The sequence below is a fragment of the Aquarana catesbeiana genome, linkage group LG10, assembly GCF_042186555.1.
Source record: "Aquarana catesbeiana isolate 2022-GZ linkage group LG10, ASM4218655v1, whole genome shotgun sequence".
NCBI classification, from domain to species: Eukaryota; Metazoa; Chordata; class Amphibia; order Anura; family Ranidae; genus Aquarana; species Aquarana catesbeiana.
This window is the reverse complement of record NC_133333.1, coordinates 51326602-51346080: the sequence shown is the minus strand read 5'-3', so window position 1 is coordinate 51346080 and position 19479 is coordinate 51326602.

The window sequence follows — 19479 nt, the reverse complement described above, 5'->3', positions numbered from 1 at the left end:
CTACAGACAAGAGTGGTGTCTCAGATGCAATATGTAAAAGCCAAGCAGAAATTATTCTTCAGTAGACAGCGGTGGTTTGAACATGGAGAAAAAGCAGGTAAATTGCTTGCATATCTTGTTCATAGTGAAGACAAACCCCCAATTGTAATCACGCTTCATGATAAGGATAGACAGCCGATCACGGATCCTCTTGTCGTGTCCTCCAAGTTTAGAGACTTTTTTACAGAACTTTACACATCAACGGTCTCGGAGGATACGGCAATAATGGATCAGTTTTTGAGCAACATCATACTTCCACAACTCTCAGAGAGTCAAGTCGAACTTCTTGAGGCACCCCTCACGGTGGAGGAAATAAAGATTGCTATTGCAGATTTTGCTAGGTCCAAATCCCCGGGGTCTGATGGTTTGCCCATTGAATTTTATGCACACTTTTCTGAGATACTTACACCCAAACTGCTGACTCTGTACAACACCATGTTCGAAACTTTAACACTACCTGCATCCATGAGAGAGGCCACGATAGTACTTATACCCAAACCAGGGAAAGATTTAGGATACCCTGAGTCATACCGCCCCATATCTTTACTCCAAGTAGATGTCAAAATACTAGCCAAAGTACTCTCCAAACGTCTAAACCAAGTAATACTATCCCTTATACATGTAGATCAGTCAGGGTTTATGCCTGGCCGTAACACTTCCTTTAATTTAAGGAAGTTATTTATCAATCTCCAGGCCAAGCATGATAATGTGGGCACAAGAGTGATAGTAACATTAGATACAGCCAAGGCATTTGATACGGTTGAATGGAGATATCTCTGGAGATGCATGGAGGGATACGGATTTGGGCCCAAGTTTATTAGATGGGTGCAACTGTTATATCAGCAACCAACTGCCCGAGTGGTGGCTAACGGATGCCCCTCTCGGGAATTTGGCCTAAGCAGAGGTACGAGACAGGGATGCCCGCTCTCGCCTTTGCTGTATGCTCTGGCATCGGAACCCCTCGCCGTGTCCATCCGTACTAACCAGGAGATAATAGGTTTGACATTCGGATCCCTTACCGAGAAAATTAGCCTATATGCAGATGACACCCTCCTCTACCTGGCAGACCCTGGCCTCTCTCTACACACAGCCCTTAACGTAATTGAGCAATTTGGGACATTTTCGGGCTTGAGAATTAATTGGGGTAAATCACAGATATTACCAATTGATAGTTTTCCACCTACAGAATCACAGGCTAATTTACCCCTTCAACGGGTGGATATAATAAAATACCTTGGCGTTAAAATATCCAAGAATCCAGTAGACTATATTTCCTTGAACGTCGAACCATTATTCTCCCTAATTAAATCTAAGATCCAGGTCTGGTCCCGCCTCCCTTTAGGAGTATGGGGCCGAGTCAATTTAATAAAGATGGTACTACTGCCTAAGGTACTGTACGTCCTATGGCACACTCCAGTATATCTACCCCTTAAGTATTTTAAACTACTAGAAACACTACTTAAACCATTTGTATGGGGGAAATCTAGACACAAACTCGCATGGCAAACACTTAAAAGCTCAACGGACATGGGTGGAACAGCACTTCCTGATTTTAACCATTACTATATAGCGTCACAGCTATCCCAACTATTTCACATTGACAAAACTGACAAGGAACGCTTTCTCATTCTGCTGAGCCCCCGTTGGGTTCAGCATACTGGGGACCCAATAAACGGGATAGCGGTGGGTGTAGGGAACACACAGTCAAAAGATTATAGACATTCCTTGCTATATCATTATAGACGCATATGGGAATTAGCCTCCTCTAAACTAGAGATACCATCATTTAATGACTATACACCACTTTGGCATAATAACAAGATGCAGGAACTTAATGGAGTCCAGAACTCAGACTTATGGGCAGCCAAGGGCATATACTATTTACACCATTTGTTCACAAATGGAACTTTTAAAACGTTTGAGGCACTTAAGATGGAGTTCCAGATTCCGAATCAAATGTTTTTTTGTTATCTCCAGATCCGCCATGCGATCCAAACGCAGTTTTCACGGGACCTTCCTCAGCCCACTCCTAACTCTATTATAGCCATAGTCAAGGATACAGACTCAAAAAAACTAATTTCCTGTTTTTACAACATGCTATCCGCCCCTGCCTCTGCAAAATCAGCTTACGCATTGAAACCAAGATGGGAGAGGGAGGTTGGGAGGATGGAGGATGAGGAGTGGGAGGAGGCCCTGGAAACATGCAAGTTGGTTTCACCCAAACTTTCAGACAGACTGTCCCAACTCTTTATACTTCATCGTGCATACCTCACTCCTCTTAGGGTAGCTAGATATAAAAGAAGTCAATCCATCACATGTCCAATGTGTGGAACTGAAACAGGCACATTCTTTCACCTTATATGGTCTTGTCAGAAGATACAAGATTACTGGAAACAAATAGTTGCCTTCTTGCATGACGACATGGGGTCCCCATTAACTCTTGACCCAAAACAATGCCTACTGGGAATTTTTCCAGATGTACTAGACAAATTCACACTAATATTCCTACATGAAACTTTATTTTCAGCTAGGAAAATTATTGCCAGACAATGGATGAGATCCGAACCCCCTCAATTGGTGGACTGGAAAAGAGACATTAACACAACCCTTCCATATAAAAAATTCCTCTATATTAACAGAGGTTGTCCAAACAAGTATAACAGAATATGGGATAGATGGTTACAAGAGTCTATGACATGCATATAAACGGTGCTTATCCTGATATTTACTAAATATGAGTGTGGAAGTGTACGGATTATATATGAACCTACGGAACTAACTACATGATAGTAATATATGTGTATCATGTTCTTTGAATGCGGAATATCTTCTGTAAGATGTTAAACATGTATACCAATACTTTTCATGTATTATGTACAATCTTGCAAATAAAAAGTTTGTTATAAGTTAAAAAAAAAAAGTTACTTCTGTTACTGTATGTTCGTGATCTTCATTGGCAACAATTCTCCTTGAGACCAGGCACCTTTTCTTGTATCATGAGTGGCTTCTGATCTTAAACCATGATGATGTGTGTGGCTTATGCCTGAATCCCCCCTTTTTTATGTGTCAGGCTGTTTACCATAGTTACCAAACAACAGGAAACAGACCTGTTTACTGTAGCTGTGTAAAAACTGGACTGTTGAAACTGTTAATTGAATACAACAATGGTATCTATGTACCCATTGTATGCAGCAGCATTTGTTTGAGAAATCTACTCAAGCCAAAACTTGACAAAAAAATCTATGAGCAACCACTATTGTCCCATGTAATGTTATGTCTGATTAAGTTAAAAAATCATATTTTAACAAACGCAACACATTCCGCCCTAGATTTTTTTTCTTTCAGACTCCATACAGAAAATCAATTCATTACTAAGAAAACTCATTCTAAACATTAATTTTCCTTGAATGCAACACCTCCCATATTTCTGTCATTGAGAAGGTGTTACAGTCTTTAACTAAAAAGTTCATTAGAAAGTCCATTCTAAAGTTCTTTAGAAACAAGTCCAGACTTGTAATACATCAAAGGCTCTCCACAGCTCTTGTAATCTTCTGTCATTCTTTCCATCATGTAACCACTTTTCTCAGGTCTTCCTATGGATCAGATCGGAGACAGCCTGTGGAGTGGAAAACAAAGTGGATTATCTGTTCCTTCTAATAATACATAAACAGTAGATCCAAGCTCTTCAGCTACAATCTCTCCTTTAAATGGCTTCTTGCCTGGATATCTGACTGACACTTTGTCCCCTGCCTGTACCCACTTCTGACCCTCCCAAAGAACATCAATAGGGAGGAGAGGAAATATACCGATATTTCCCAGAAGATCACTGCTGTTTATTTTGGAAGGTTTGATGTTATGTAGCCTCACTTTCCACTCTTGCTAAAAAGTATCCACTAACCAGTCAGAGTCCCAGCCACTGTCTTGAAGCTCATCTGCCAATGCAAATATAACTTCAAACCTTCCTGCCAGATTCCCTCTCATTCCTAGATAGGCTTCAGCTTCAGATACGTCACTCTTGGTTTCTATGTCATGAGAAGCAGTAACATGGTATCTGTTAAGCCCTGTTATTTCAGGAACCTTACATAAATACTGAACTCTGCACTCCAGCTGTGGAATATGTGCCCCAGCCCCTACCATCCTCTCATATGGTGTGCTTTTGGCTATTGGCCTAGAGTTTAACAACATGACTGCCTGTGTGAGGACCCGATCCCACCCCCTTAGTGTATGTGTGGGTGTAAGTTTGCGTATCTGGTCCTTCAATAGCCTGTTGTATCTTTCAATCAAACCAGCTGCCTGTGGATGGTATGGGATGTGGCACAACCAGTACACTCCAGAATCTTTGGCCTATGCTGTACTGTTGATCCGGTGAAGTGTGAGCCGTTATCACTTTGGACTTGTTTGGGACAACCATAAGCAACGACAAGTTTCCGCAGCAGTTGAAGCGTTGCGGCTTGCACGTTTGCAAGAATGAACAAGCATAAATCCTGAATAGATTCCACTGCAGTGCAACAATATCTCAGTCTATTGCTTCCCCAGGGCAAGGGCCTGATGAAGTCAATCTGCCAGATCTCTGCAGGCCTCTCATCCCTCTTAATCGACCCAGTGGAGTACTTTTGCAATGGCCATTGTCGCACTAATCCACACACTGTACAGTTCCCTATTACAGTCCTTATCATGTCCATGGATATAGGCAATCCGCTCTGCTGTGCCCATTCATATGTTTTCTGCCCCAAGTGTCCAGATTGCTTGTTAGCCAAGTTCATCAAGACAGGATCAATTGGCACAACTGCCTTCACTTTGGAGATTTCATCTGCAACTCTGTTATAGTTCTCAAAGTCTGGGACTAGGGGCACATGTGCATCAACATGCCCTACTTTTATGGTGCGGGAGTGAGCTTCCTTCCAGATGTAGTCCCAGACTTCCTTGCCTCCCCACACCACCTTTCCATGAATCATCCATTCATTGGACTTCCACGTGGGCATTCAAGTTGTCAGTCCTTTAAAAACTGCCCAGCTGTCAGTGTAGATAGTGACATGGAAAGAAGGATCCTCCTGAAGGGTCATCACTACAGCTTTCAACTCTGCATACTGACTGGACCCTCCAATTCCGGTCTCCTGCAGGACTGTGTCTGTACTTGGGTTGTAGGTTGCTGCTGTCCATTTACGCCCAGACGAGGCGACTATGGCTGAACCATCAGTGAACCACGCTGACTCCTTCATGTCTTCTGACAGAGACTCAAAGGATGGAACCTCTTGAATGGGGGATGACGGCAGCACAGGAATTTCTTCTTCTGGCCGGGTACTGGTAAAAGTAACAAGCCCTGCCAACTGTTTTGAAATGTCTCTAACATCCCCAGCTGCAATACCCCCTCTTTCATGAAGGTACCACTTCCATTTCATCAGTGTCTGGTTCTGGGCTACAGCTGCCCTAGTGGTCATTCCATTATCTCTCACCCATGCTGCTATTGGCAATGCAGTATGGATGGTGACGGTGTTCTTTCCTGTAATGGTCTCTACATGTTGAAGTGCTGTGTAGGCCCTAAACAGGAACTTCTCTAGGGGCGTGTATCTCCTCCGTGCCCTCCAGTTGTTTGGACCAAAATCCAATGGGTATTGCTCTCAGTCCTTTCTTTTCATTTGGCTGCCACAGATGCCAAGATATGGTACCATTCTGCTCCACTACATCCAGCTGAAATGGTACTCCTTGTCTCATGGGTCCTAATCTCTGATGCTGCAAAATAGCTTCTTTAGCAGCCAGGAATGCAGTCCGCTGCTCTGAACCCCATGAGAACTCTTTTTTCTGGTGACATTTTATATAGGCCTCAGAATCAGTCCAAGATGTGGGATGAATGATCTCCAGAACCCCACAACTCCAATGAACTTCTGTGGCTCCTCTTTGGTAGTAGGGGGCGACAGAGCCTGGATAGTGTACACAACTGTCTCTGGAATTTTCCTCTGCGGCCCCCAGTCCACATCATTCTCAGGAATTTCACTTCTGTGGCAGGTCCTTGGACTTTGTCTTTGTCGATAGCCCACCCTCTGTTCTCCATGTGATGTATCAGCAGGTGCAGTGCTTCAGTTACATCTTCTTTTGTTCCAGAGATCATGATGTCATCAATGTAGTGAAACACAGCGACTTTCATACTCAGGGTACTTAAATCTCAGGCAATCAGTCCATGACAAATCGTTGGAGAATGAACATAGTCTTCAGGAAGCACGGTGAAAGTGTACTGGCAGCCGTCCCACACCATAGCAAACTGGTCTTGATACTCTGGGACTATCAAAACTGAAAAGAAAGCATTAGCCAGGTCTATCACAGCATGATATTCTCCTGCATCTTTAGCAATTTTCTCAACAATTGAAATCATATCTGGTACAACTGACTTCAATGGAGGTGCCACTTTGTTTAGACCTCTGTAATCCACAGTCATTCTATATGTCCCATCAGGTTTCTTTACTGGGAACACCGGAGACGAGAAAGGACTTACAGCAGGTCTAAGGATCCCTACTCTCAACAGTTCTTGAATGGTCTCCTCAATTTCTTTGTGGCCTTCAGGAAGTCTGTACTGCTTGAGACAGACTGGCTTCTCTGGTGGAGGAATGTAGACAGGGGTCCATTTCGCATGACCTCTGACCACAGCCTTCACCGTCCTTACCAGATGCACTTTATTAGGATACCCAAATGTGAATGTACCTCTTTCAGTCTGAACTGACTGACCTTGAAGTACATCCATCCCAAGAATATTTTTGAGTAACTCTGATACCAAAACATTTATCATAAATCCTGATCCCTTGCCAATAGCCAATTTCACCCGTATCCTAACTGTTGGTGTAGTTTGCCCTCCCAAACATTCTACATAAATCAATTCTCCTTTGTGATGGGAGGGATTTCCTTGCAAAAGTGTAACTTCAGCTCCGCTATCAAGCCATTACATGTGTAGGAGAAGATGACTTCCCCCACCATACAGTGACAGGTGCATATGGGCGTCAGTCTCCTGCTGTCACTGCCCTCACTACTATTACTGGAGACTCATCTTCCCTTCATAAAAGATAAGGAACCTCCCAATCCCCTTTTCTGATTCTCTCTAACTCCTCCCCAGGATAAAGGGATTTGGGTTTGGGTTCATGTTCAGTTTTGGGAATTGGTTTGGGGCTAACAGGAGGGGTCTGTTCTGTTTTCTCTAAGTCTAGGCTGATGTTATCTTCACTAGGAGTAGAGTTTCTAGCCCTGACAGCTTTCTCTACTAAATGTTTCCACCTCTTCAGCATTTCTGCAGTAGAAATGCCATCTATCTCATCTATAGGTACTCCTGCCTTTAATAGGTCCACCCACATTTCTAGAATTAACTAGCCTGGTTTTCTCTTCACCTCCTGTCTTCTCTACCGCATTCCCTTTCTTCTCTGTTCTTTTCTGCTGGTATTCTTCCTGTCTGCCCTGACAGGTTTTGTTTTAAGCCAGTTGGGGGAGACTAAAAGCGTTGTGGCTTCATGATTCTTGCTGTTTAATCCCAGGCCTCCCAACAAGGACAATAATGGACCCCTGGGATTAAATGGCGCAGACTTCATCAGCTTAGAGTGCAGAGCAGACGTAAAGGGTTCCATATCTGGACCTATCCATTCTGGAAATGTATTTAATCCAGTTATACAACCCATCTCACGTAACCTGGAAATACCCTCTCCTATTGATCTCCAGGAGTAGGTATTTTCCAGGTCAGTAGGACTAGCGTATACTCGGACTATTCCATCTCTCACAAGGTCTAACAGTGAAAAATTCACACTAAACTCTCGGGCTTTTCGCATTGACTAACACAATTGTGGATCATGGGTTAACACTCCCATAGCCACTGCTTCCTTACCTGACAAAACAACACTGTTCGCCCCTTCATCCCATAAGCATAGGAGCCAACTCAATAGGGGCTCCCCAGACCTTTTGTTTTTATTGTTTTGCCAGCTCATGGAGTTCAGTTTGTGTAAACTCCTGTACTTCTTCAAATTCAACATCTCTGGGGTTGCGATAATGCACCTCCCCATCTGCCACATCCTCTCTATCATGTTGCTGTTTTCTATGCTTAGTAATGAGAGGTCTGGCATACTTTTTCTTTCCCACTAGCAGGTCATCATGCAAAATATCAAATTCTATCTTCTCATCCTCACTATCATTTAAGGAGAGCACATCCTCACAATCCCAATCCCTTGATGTGACAATGGCACGTATCCTGGCTTTACTAACAGGTTTACGGCCCTTCCTTTTCCTTAAGACATTAATTGACTTGGTCATGAGGGCTGCACACCGCTCTTGCAAATCATCAGCCCGACTAGCAGTTGAACGTACATGCACTGAAGCAACTGCTAGCTGGTCTTTTAATACCTTAACTTCTGCCTCTGCCTTCTCCCTTCCATGTGATTCGGTACATATAGCATGAAGGAAATACCAGCTCACTGTGGACACTGTCCTCTTTTTTACTTAAATCCAACCCCTTAAAGTCTCAGATCATTTTGTAGATTTTAGCCTTATCACTCCAAGTCAGCTTCAAGGGAGAAGCATACTTCACAAATTCTTTTAGCAAGAGGCTCCCACTCATTGTCTCTGGCCCAGATAGGTAAGCTGCACACTTCCTTCTGCGGCCCCATTAGACTGCAGGTGATACGCACAGGAGGAAGCAAGCTTAACTCCCAACTGTGCACAAAAGGCTCGCCAGAACCCTCTGCAGCCTTGCTTTTCCTAAACAGCTTATGCAGCATTTTACCTAGCACAAGCTACACAACTCACTACAGAAAAACACGTCTGCTTCAATTGAATTATAGCACAGATCACGGCACGAGCCCCCAAATGTTTTGCTTGCGTCTATCTAGCAAGGTTACTTTGTGGTATAAGCAAGGAAGCTGAGACAGCTGCAGTGTGTAAATGTGCTTTTACTATACAAAGATGCTGTAAATACAAAACTATTACAATCTTAGGAATACAATACAAGACTGACAGATAGCTATAACAAGCTAAATGCCTAGCAAATGAACAGCCTTGAGATGAGACCGAAGAGCGTTCCTCCGGACCGTACCCTTTCCAATGCACCAGGTACTGTATGCACCCACAAAACCTACGGGAGTCAACAATAAACTGTACTTCATACTCCTCATGGTTCTCAACCTTTACAGAGTGAAGACGAGGCACTGAGGTGGTAAAGCGATTGCAGACCAAAGGTTTTAATAAGGAGACATGAAATACACTTGAGATACACATATTAGAAGAAAGGGCTAATGAGTAAGCCACTGGGTTAATCCTGCCAAGAATACAGAAAGGCCCAGTAAACCGAGATACGAACTTCAGAGAGGGAACACAAAGTCGGAGGTTGCGAGATGACAGCCAGACCCTGTCCCCAAACTGGTAGGAAGGCGCAGGCAGGTGTCTACGGTCAGCATGGAGTCTGTACCTATCATTAGCATGCCCAAGTTGAACGAAGAACACGGAGATGCTCCTCTAACGCAGGAATACTCTGCAGAACAAATGAGTCAGGCAACATGGTAGTTTGGAACCATAGTTCGCCATAAACGGGGACAATCGGGAAGCATAATTCAAGGCACTATTGTGAGCAAACTCCGCCCATGATAAGAGGTCTGACCAATTGTTATGATGGTCAGAAATATAGCAATGTAGGAATTGCTCCAAAAACTGATTGGCTCGTTCTGCTGCCCCATTAAACTGCAGGTGATACGCACAGGAGGAAGTAAGCTGAACTCCCAACTGTGCACAAAAGGCTCGCCAGACCCGGGACACAAACTGACTACCCCTGTCTGAGACAATCACCTTGGGTAGCCCATGTAAAGGAAAGATCTCCCGAGCAAAAATGGAAGCCAGTTCCTTAGACGTGGGCAACTTCTTAAGTGGAATACAATGAGACATTTTCGAGAACCTGTCAACCACCATAAGGATAACTGTGTTGCCTTGGGAGTTGGGTAACTCCACAATGAAATCCATAGACAGGTGGGTCCAGGGCCTCTCTCCATTGGGTATGGATTGTAGGAGGCCCACTCGAAGGTGTTGTGGAGTCTTACTCTGAACACACACGGAACAGGTAGCTACGAAGGTAGTAACATCAGCACGTAGACTAGGCCACCAGAATTGTTAGGAAATGGCCCAAAAGAGTTGATTCTTACCAGGGTGGCCAGCAATGTCTCTATTCTTTCAGGGCTAAAATGATCGCTAACAGCTCTCTGTCACCAATCTTGTAATTGCACTCTGCAGGTGACCAGGGGTTTATCCTTCTGGATAACTGGGGATGAAACAACGCCACCCAAGATCTGTCTGTGACAGGACCTCAAGGTTCGGACGTTCCCTGGACGGGCTGGACAAGACTTCAAAAAGTGACCCGCCTGGCCACAATAAAGGCACAATCTCTCCCTCCTCCTAAGGGTTCTCCCATCTGCAGAGAGACGCGTGACGTCCAATTGCATGGGTTCATCTTCACTGACCGACTCGGTACCAGGAGGCATGGGAGGTGAGGGAGGCAGGGGTGGGACTGCAAAGCTCAGAGACAAATATACAGGAGGTTTCCGCAAGCGCTCCTTAAAAGAGAGTCTTTCTCTGAGTCTGGAGTCGAGGATGGCAAACGTGATCAACTTCTCCAGCTCAGTGGGTATATCTTGGGTATATCTTCTTATCCTTGATAGACCATGAGAAAAAGCAGCCACAAGGGCCTCATTGTTCCAAGCAATCTCTGCTGCCAGAGTATGGAATTCAATGGCGTAATCGTCAACAGATCTCGTACTCTGATGGACATGAGGCACTTGGCAGCAGAAGCAGAGTGTGCGGGAACGTCAAATACCCTTTTAAAGGAAGCCACAAACTCTGGGTAACTCAAGACAACAGGTTTTTTGTGTCTCCCATAGTGAGTTTGCCCAGGCCAAGGCTCTCTCAGAAAGCAAAGATATTACGAAACCTGCTTTGCTTCTGTCCATGGGAAACGCCTGGGGCAGCATCTCAAAGTATATCTCAGCCTGGTTGAGAAACCCTCTGCATTGGACTGGATCGCCCCCAAATTGCTGGGGAAGCGGAGCGGAACCAAACATACCTCTTATAGAGGTAATACTCGAGGCGGGTGCCTGCACAGAGACTGGAGCAGCAGCAGGGATAGCCTGCAACACAGGTTGTACCGTAGCAGCCACAGTGGGAGTATCCAGGTAAGCCATGCGACTCAGAAGCGTTTGTAACGCCATGGCAAACTGATCCATGCGGTGATCCTGCTCATCCAATCTGGAAAAAATATTACCAACAAATAGATTGACTGCATCTTCTGAATTCATGGCCTTCGCCTACTGTCAGAAACCATGAATCAGACTGAGACAGAAGTACAGTTAAATCTCACTTGTTTAATAATAATAAAAAAAAGGTAAACAGAGCAAACGTAGTCAAAACATAGCCAGAGTTCAGGAACTGGAACGGATATTCAGATAAGCCAAAACGTCAGGGAGACAGAGATGTGCGTAGTAGAACAGCAAGCAGGATCTGGAGCCAGAAGGAATGTCAGCCAAGCAAGTCTTTAACAGGAACACAGGAGAGCGTCTCTAGAGGTATGGCGAAGGCAGAGATCATCTGGGCTGGGCGGCTTAAGTAGGCAGGACTAACGAGCAGGATATCATCAACGGGTGAGTCACTGTGGAGAGATAGGAGCTGGCAATTAGCCGACAGCTGAGCGGCCAGCTCAGAGAAGGAAGGGCTGAGCCCAGCCCTGACACTCCTGTGGTGGGATCCTTCCAGGCCAGAATAGGACTTTACTTGCTGCATACTTGTACCAGGCCATTGATAAGGAATATTCTGAAGCCAAGCAACTAGTATTTTCAGAAAGAGGGCAGCAATGAAAACCTTCATAGTTTTCTTGCTACAGTTATAGTTAAAAGAAAACCATGGCAGCTATAGTTTTCTTCCATTATGCATGGCACTTTGTCAGTCGGATTTGTCTACACACGATAGGAATTTAAAGGATCGGATTTTGTTGTCGTAAAATTTTATAGCAAGCTCTCAAACTTTGTGTGTCAGAAATTCCAATGGAAAATGTGTGATGGAGCCCACACATGGTCGGAATTTCCGAAACAAGGTCCTATCACACATTTTCCGTCGGAAAATCTGACCGTGTGTACAGGGCATTAGAGTTCAGCGTCAATTTGTTAATGTATATAAATCTGCTAGTATATCTAACATTCCCTTCACTCCCAGACTGACAATGCTGCTGTCCAAAGGTGCCTACTGTGCTCCTTCGTCCAGAGTGGGGGTGTTTCGCCAGATTAGGCGACCCGTCAGAATTTGTAACGGAAGTGAAGTTCCGTCGCCGCCATCTTGCTACACCCCACACTCATCCACTGTAAGGATACAATGAGAAGGCGGCAAGCGGATATCTTGTTACACCCACCGGAGTCATGCATTTCACATTTCTTTTTAACAGTAAACTGAGCTTATATTATAAAATACAGTATTTAACCACTTGCCGACCGGGCCATAACCGAAAGACGGCTGCAGTGCGGTCGGCTAGTTCTGGGTGGGCGTCCGTGGGGGCGCGCACCTGAGAACTTCCGTGACCGCCGGGTCCGCTGATCGCGGCCGTTTACCATGTGATCGCTCCGTCAAATGACGGAGAGATCACATGTAAATAAACCGGCGTCATGACGCCAGTTCCTCTCCTCCCCTCTCTGTACCGATCGGTAAAGTGCAAGGGGAGAGATCGGATGGCTGCACCGCTGTGGGCTGGATGTGTAGTGCCCACAGCGGTGCTCAGTGACAATTGCAGTCACATCCATCCATCCCTGCAATATACCCTGCAATATACCCTGCAATACACCTGGCAATACTCTGCAATATACCCGGCAATACCCTGCAATATGCCCTGCAATATACCCTTCAATACCCTGCAATATACCCAGCAATATACCCAGCAATACTCTGCAATATACCCAGCAATACTCTGCAATATACTCTGCAATACTCTGCAATATACCCTGCACTACTCTGCAATACCCCGCAATACCCCACAATACTCTGCAATACCACGCAATACTCTGCAATACTCCGCAATTTTTAACCAGTTCCCGCCCGCCGTCATATGACGTCCTTGACTTTGAGCGGGGATATCTGAATGATCGGTGCAGCTACAGGTATCATTCAGATATCAGCTTTTTCAGCCGCCGATTTTCTACACCATAAGAATGATCATAGCGGCTGTTCCACTGCTTGATCGTCCTTATGGAAGGCGAGAGGGGATGCCCCCCCTTCCCGCCACCCTCCGGTGCTTCTACCGACTCACCACTACGATCGAAGCCAGGATCTTTTTTTTTTTTTTTTTTTTTTATTTCAGGCTTCCCAGCCTAGAGGTGAGATGTGGGGTCTTATTGACCCCCATATCTCACTGTAAAGAGGACCTGTCATGCCATATTCCTATTACAAGGATGTTATAAAAGTAATCAAAAATTTTTTTGGGGGGAAAAAAAGTGTCAAACTAAAATAAATAAAGTAAAATGAACAATAAAAAAAAAAAAAAAAATTTTTAAAGCGCCCCTGTCCGTGTGCTCGCATGCAGAAGCGAACACATATGTAAGTCCCGTCCACATATGAAAACGGTGTTCAAACCACACATGTGAGGTATCACTGCGAACGTTGGAGCGAGAGCAATAATTTTGGCCCTAGACCTCCTCTGTAACTCAAAACATGTAACCAGTAAAAAATTTTAAAGCGTCACCTATGGAGATTTTTAAGTAGCGAAGTTTGGCACCATTCCACGAGCGTGTGCAATTTTGAAGGGTTACATGTTAGGTATCTATTTACTTGGCGTAACGTCATCTTTCACATTATGCAAAAACATTGGGCTAACTTTACTGTTTTGTTTTTTTTTTTAAAGCACAAAACTGTTTTTTTTCCCAAAAAAACGCGTTCGAAAAATTGCTGCGCAAATACCGTGCAAGATAAAAAGTTGCAACAACCGCCATTGTATTCTCTAGGGTCTTTGCTAAAAAAAATTTATATATATTGTTTTGGGGTTCTATATAATTTTCTAGCAAATAAATGATTATTTTTACATGTAGGAGTGGATGAGTGAGCAAGATGGTGGTGACGGAACGTCACTTCCATTACAAATTCTGATGGGTTGTCTAATCTGACGAAATAGGGGCACTATAATACAGAAGGTGTGTTACTGGCCAGATAACCAGGTTAAAAACAGCAGGGAAAAAAATAAATAAAAAATAAAACAAATGCAGCTACCACACCCAAGGATTGGTAAGTTCCAATATTTTACATTTTTTATTTTGAGTTTATTACCATGTTAATGGGCTGCCCTAAATGCAACGCATTGAATCAAGCATAAAGCGGGCGAGCTGTGTGAATAGAGCCTAAAGCAAACTATACATGTTGCAGTAGTTTGATTATTCGGTCTCTGTACAATATTCTTTATAATTTCCAAAATCCTCTAGTGTGAGTACCACCTAAAAAAATCCAACCAGTTTACATTAAATCAGGCTACATCATTTGAAAGAAAAAGAGAACCAAGTGCAAGAACAATGTGCATCAAAACCATCCCATAATATACCAGTCATATTCACTGTACTCCGCTATCCCCATGGTAAAAATAAAATTTAGGCATACAATGGTTTGGCCTATTATCCTTGATTATCCTGCTGGCTTATTTTGCACTGCTGTATGCTCTGCAATATGTTCAAAAACGCCCAGCATGTACTCTTTGTCTCTAGTATATTTGGTATACCAAAATTCTGTCTACCCCCTAAAGAAAAAAAAAACAGCACACAAAAAAACACATTATTAATTATTGCACAGAAGATTTTAATTGTATACACGGTGGACTATGTTTTGCACTTTTTATAGTTTTGGAGGACATTTGGAGGGCAAAACATCTCTTTAGTATTTATAGGGTAATTTGGGGGGGGTGTTATATTTACATTTCATGGGCTATCTGTTGGTAGCGTTGCATTATATATTGCATGTATCCTCTAGTACAGTGGTTTCCAAACTGCAACCCAGGGCCCTAGTTTTGGCGTTTGGTTGCTTTTATCTAGCCTTTGGAGCACTATTCATCCCACTGAAATGAGACACATTTCCTCCTAATGGGGCCAACATTGGGGCACTATTCCTCCACCTGATACCAAAGATGGGGCACTATTTACTTCCATTGATGTCAGGAAAATTTCTATTCCTGCTGGCCACAGTCCACCTCCCTCCCCTAAAGTCTGAAGGACAGGAACCTGGCCCATTGTCTAGAAAGTTTGGAGACCCCTGATCTAGTATATGTGGGTGTAACCTTGCTCTGTAAAATTGTCCTGCTGTTGGCTAGTTTTACACTGCTGTAACATCTATGGCAGGGGTGCCCAACCACTGGCCCGCTGATGTGGCCCGCAACCTCCTGCTCTGGCTCCACCTGGGACAGCAAAAGCTGACAATACCTGTAGCAAAGGAGATTCCTGCATGTAAGATTATTATTAAAAGTCAGTTTATATAGTTTATATTCTAAAATCACAGTGTACAGTATATATGGGTATATCTCTTCTGCAGTGGTTACCGGTTAACTTTTTAACTGATCCGCAGGTGCACCTGCGGGTTGCCTGCACTGAGCCATAGACTTCAGTTATTACCTATGGTTTGAATGCAGGAGTTTTTGTGCACTTTCAGAAAGTGCACCACACCTGCAGGATATAATAAAAATTTATAGAAAAGTACAACTAACCACAGGTGTACTGCGCTGCACCCGGGTGCGGGTAAACCACAACGCACCAGTGTACACGCAGCATTAGGCCCCTTTCACACGATCTGTCCAATCAGGTCCGCCTGTCCGTTTTTCAGGTGGACCCAGTTGGACCTTCTATTCACCTCTATGTAGCGGCACTTGTCCTTTTTCATCCGCCTACCTCCAATCCAATCCTCTTAAAAAAATAGAAGGAGATCCGCCCCCTTCTGTCTGGGTGGATCTGAGGGCCCATAGAGTAGAATCCACCCATTGTGGCCTGCGACCGCTTACCATGTTGCCAAAGTGGCCTTCACTCTTCAATAGGTTGGGCAACCCTGATCTACGGTTTCTAATTTCTTGTAGTTAACCACATGTCTGTACTATTTTTCTCAATTCATTTTTGGCCAAGTCTTCCTTATTAAAAGTATTCTGCTGCTGGCAAGTTTTTCACTGCTTTATCATCTGAGGTCTCTTAATTCTTAAAGTGGTTGTAAACCTTACAACACACTTTTTGCCACAGGTAAGCCTATAATAAGACTTACCTGTAGCTACCCTGGATATCTCCTAAACCTGAACGTTTTAGGAGATATCCCCTGTATTTGCATGTGCCAACGTCATCGGCACATGCGCACTGAAGCAAACTAAAGCGCTGCCCTGTGTAGGGAAGTGATGGTGAGTTTTTTATATACCGCACTAAACAACTCTGCATAACGGGTGGTGGATTTGAAAGCGGGGAGAGTCCCTCAGATGATCCAGAACTTGGGACTATACGAGCTCGGCGTTCGTGGGTTGAGGCGTGCGCTCATTGACTAAAAGTGAGTGCAAACCCCCCTCTCCTCTCTCCCACCTGTGCCTCTAAACCAAACGGTATCATACTATGTAGCATTCGCTCTTTGTTTTTTCATATATGATACACGGCAACATCAATCAACGTTATCTGCGGTATTGCTGAACTCCCCCGCCTGTGGAGCTTCTTTGGCATATGTTGTATACCTTACAGCCGTAAGGTAAGGGGCCTGGGAACACGAAGGTGCCCCCACCTGTCAGCACACTGGTTTCTTCCTTTCCCCTGATTCATTCAACATCGTATTCACATCCAGGATTGTTAAATTTGGTGGTGGGACTGCTGTTAGTTTGTGTCATTTTTTACTATTATCATTTTTTATTTTTATGGTATTTTTTTCGCCAAGTGTTGGCGGGACACCAACACCAATCACTGGGACTACTGTTTATGAACACCTTTTTTCACTTTGTATTCACATTATTTATTATTTCATGTGTGGATTTATTTGTTGATTATTTTATATTTTTGCTACAGACAAGGTTCTAGTAATGTTATTGGAGGTATTTCTTATGTTATCACGATAGACTTTGGATTTATGCCTTTTTCCTAGTAGATTCACCTATCCTTGCAAATGATTTTTGCTGGTATATATATATTTATTTTATATATATACAGATATTGTGTTTGTGCTTACATTTTTATATTCCAATTGTATTTGATTATACACCCATAGTTGAGTTTGCCTTATTTCACCACGGTCACATGATTTTTATTATTTTTTAGCATAGTCCTACCCCCCTGTCGATCCCCACTCCTCCCCCTTCCCCCCTATTACAGCGCAGCCACTACCCCCTTATTACTACTATAATGAGCTAGTATGCTGTGCATACTAGCTCATTATGCCTTTGTCTTGCATGTTTTTTTTTTGCTAGGGTTTACAACCACTTTAATGAGAGCTTGAAAAAAGCCAGCGGTGAGACAGATTTCCATTAGCGAGAACAGGGACAGCCTGAACAAGCTACTGGCCAATTACTTTCTGCCGGTCAAAGCAGGCCTATAACTGCCTTTAAAAAAAAAAAACGTGTCACTGTCAAAGGTACCTGAAAAAAGCCTTTTTTTTACTGAAATAAATCAGATTTGCTGCTGCTGTATGTAAGCCAAGCTAATTGTAAAAAAAAAAAAATTCCACAGTCAAATATGTGCTACCGCTATACTGTAAGTTGTCACTGGACTATGAAAAGCATTCTGTTTCGTAACACCATAGCTTTAAGGCATCCCCCAAGCATGCTATTTAAAAGATTTATGTACCGTATTTTCAATGTTGCCCTCAAAACTGCATGTAAATATCCTCTCTCCCCATACTGTGTTTATTTTCACATGCAAGCCCCTTCTGCTTCACATGCCTTTTGCCCGAAAAGTGGCCAAAACTTACTAACAGGGTTCACTCCCATAGACTTCAATAGCATTTGTTGTTTAAATTCTGGTTTGCCAAATTCCAAAAAAGATTTGCCTAACCCTTGGCGGATCAAACCCAGCCAGATTCGCTCATCGTATGTGTTTTTCCATCTTTAAGACCATACCATGCCGAAGTTATATATTCATGAGCTACAGCAAAGGGTCTCTTGAAATGATGGCAACTTCATAGTTGCTAAAATATATAACGGCAGCGAGAACAAGGCTAAGAATGTGTTTATGTGGGTTGTATTTGATTAAATTAGGTGTAAAATGTAAAAGCACAATCCCTTCAGTTACAAAACGAACCGTGCAATATTACACAGCACCTTGCGCCCTGCAATGTATTCCCCTGGATCCATCCCTCATCCCCCTGAAAAATAAAAATGCCCCCTCTCCCTCTCGCTCTCTCATGCCTTCCTTTGCCTCTGTGCACAGTTGTGCCCCTGAGCGCCAGGAAGCTGTCAATGTGAACTGTAGTGCGGTCACCTCATATCAGGGCACTGGAGCGGACAGGAGGAGCACTAATTGCCAGTGCTGTGGGGAGGGTTCAAGGAGAGGGGAGGGGGGTGATGGCAGGGGGTAGATAAGGAGTATAGCCTCAGGTTATAAGTTTCAGACATTAATGCAGTCATATAATGCCATACCACACACAGTCGCTTTTACAGCTCTGTGACCCCAGCCGCATAGTGACAGTGGAAAGAAGTAATAGAGGGAGCGTGCCTGCAAAGGAGAACAAAAAGAGGCCTATTTAGAATGTAAATGCTTGCAAATGATGCACAGGACTTCTGGTCCACTCTAACGAAGCTACCTTATTAAAGAGGATGTACACTTAAAGTGTCAGTCCACCCAAAAATTTAATTTTTGTTTTACGTGGAGACTGATAGGCTAGGTCAACTCGCGGCATCTTATATGTTCTATATACATCAACAGTGCGATCTCTCTGCCATAGTTACCATTCCTCTCCACCTGGGACTTTTGAGTGCTTTTTGTTTTTCATCCCTTCCTGTAGCATTATCTGAGAGATTGGAAATCCACCACAATGACCCCAACATGTCTGTAGACCAAGGAACTAAAATTATGATATCTCACAAGTAGATTTCTTGAGGGCAGTGGCAGGCAGATACCTCTGCTCTGCACCTGGTGTGGGTACTCAGGTACCTCTGAGGTCCTGCAGCCAATTATAGGGAGGGGCCATCTAATATGACTCTGAACCTCAGATGTCTGCTTCTGTACCCCAGTGAGCTTACATGTCTGTGGGCAGACTAATCTGCACCTTAATTTAGAACTGTAAGCTGTTCCAGAGCCGAAGAGCTTTCCATATGATTCAGGAAACTGCAGAGTGGCAGAGGGTGTCTTGCTCCCACACATACTCCTGACCACTGCATTCTGTATGCTATGCAGCATTTTACATACTCCTGGCCAGTAAATTTTGTATGCTATGTTGTACGTTACACTTCATTCTGTATGCCAGTGGCGGCTGGTGAAG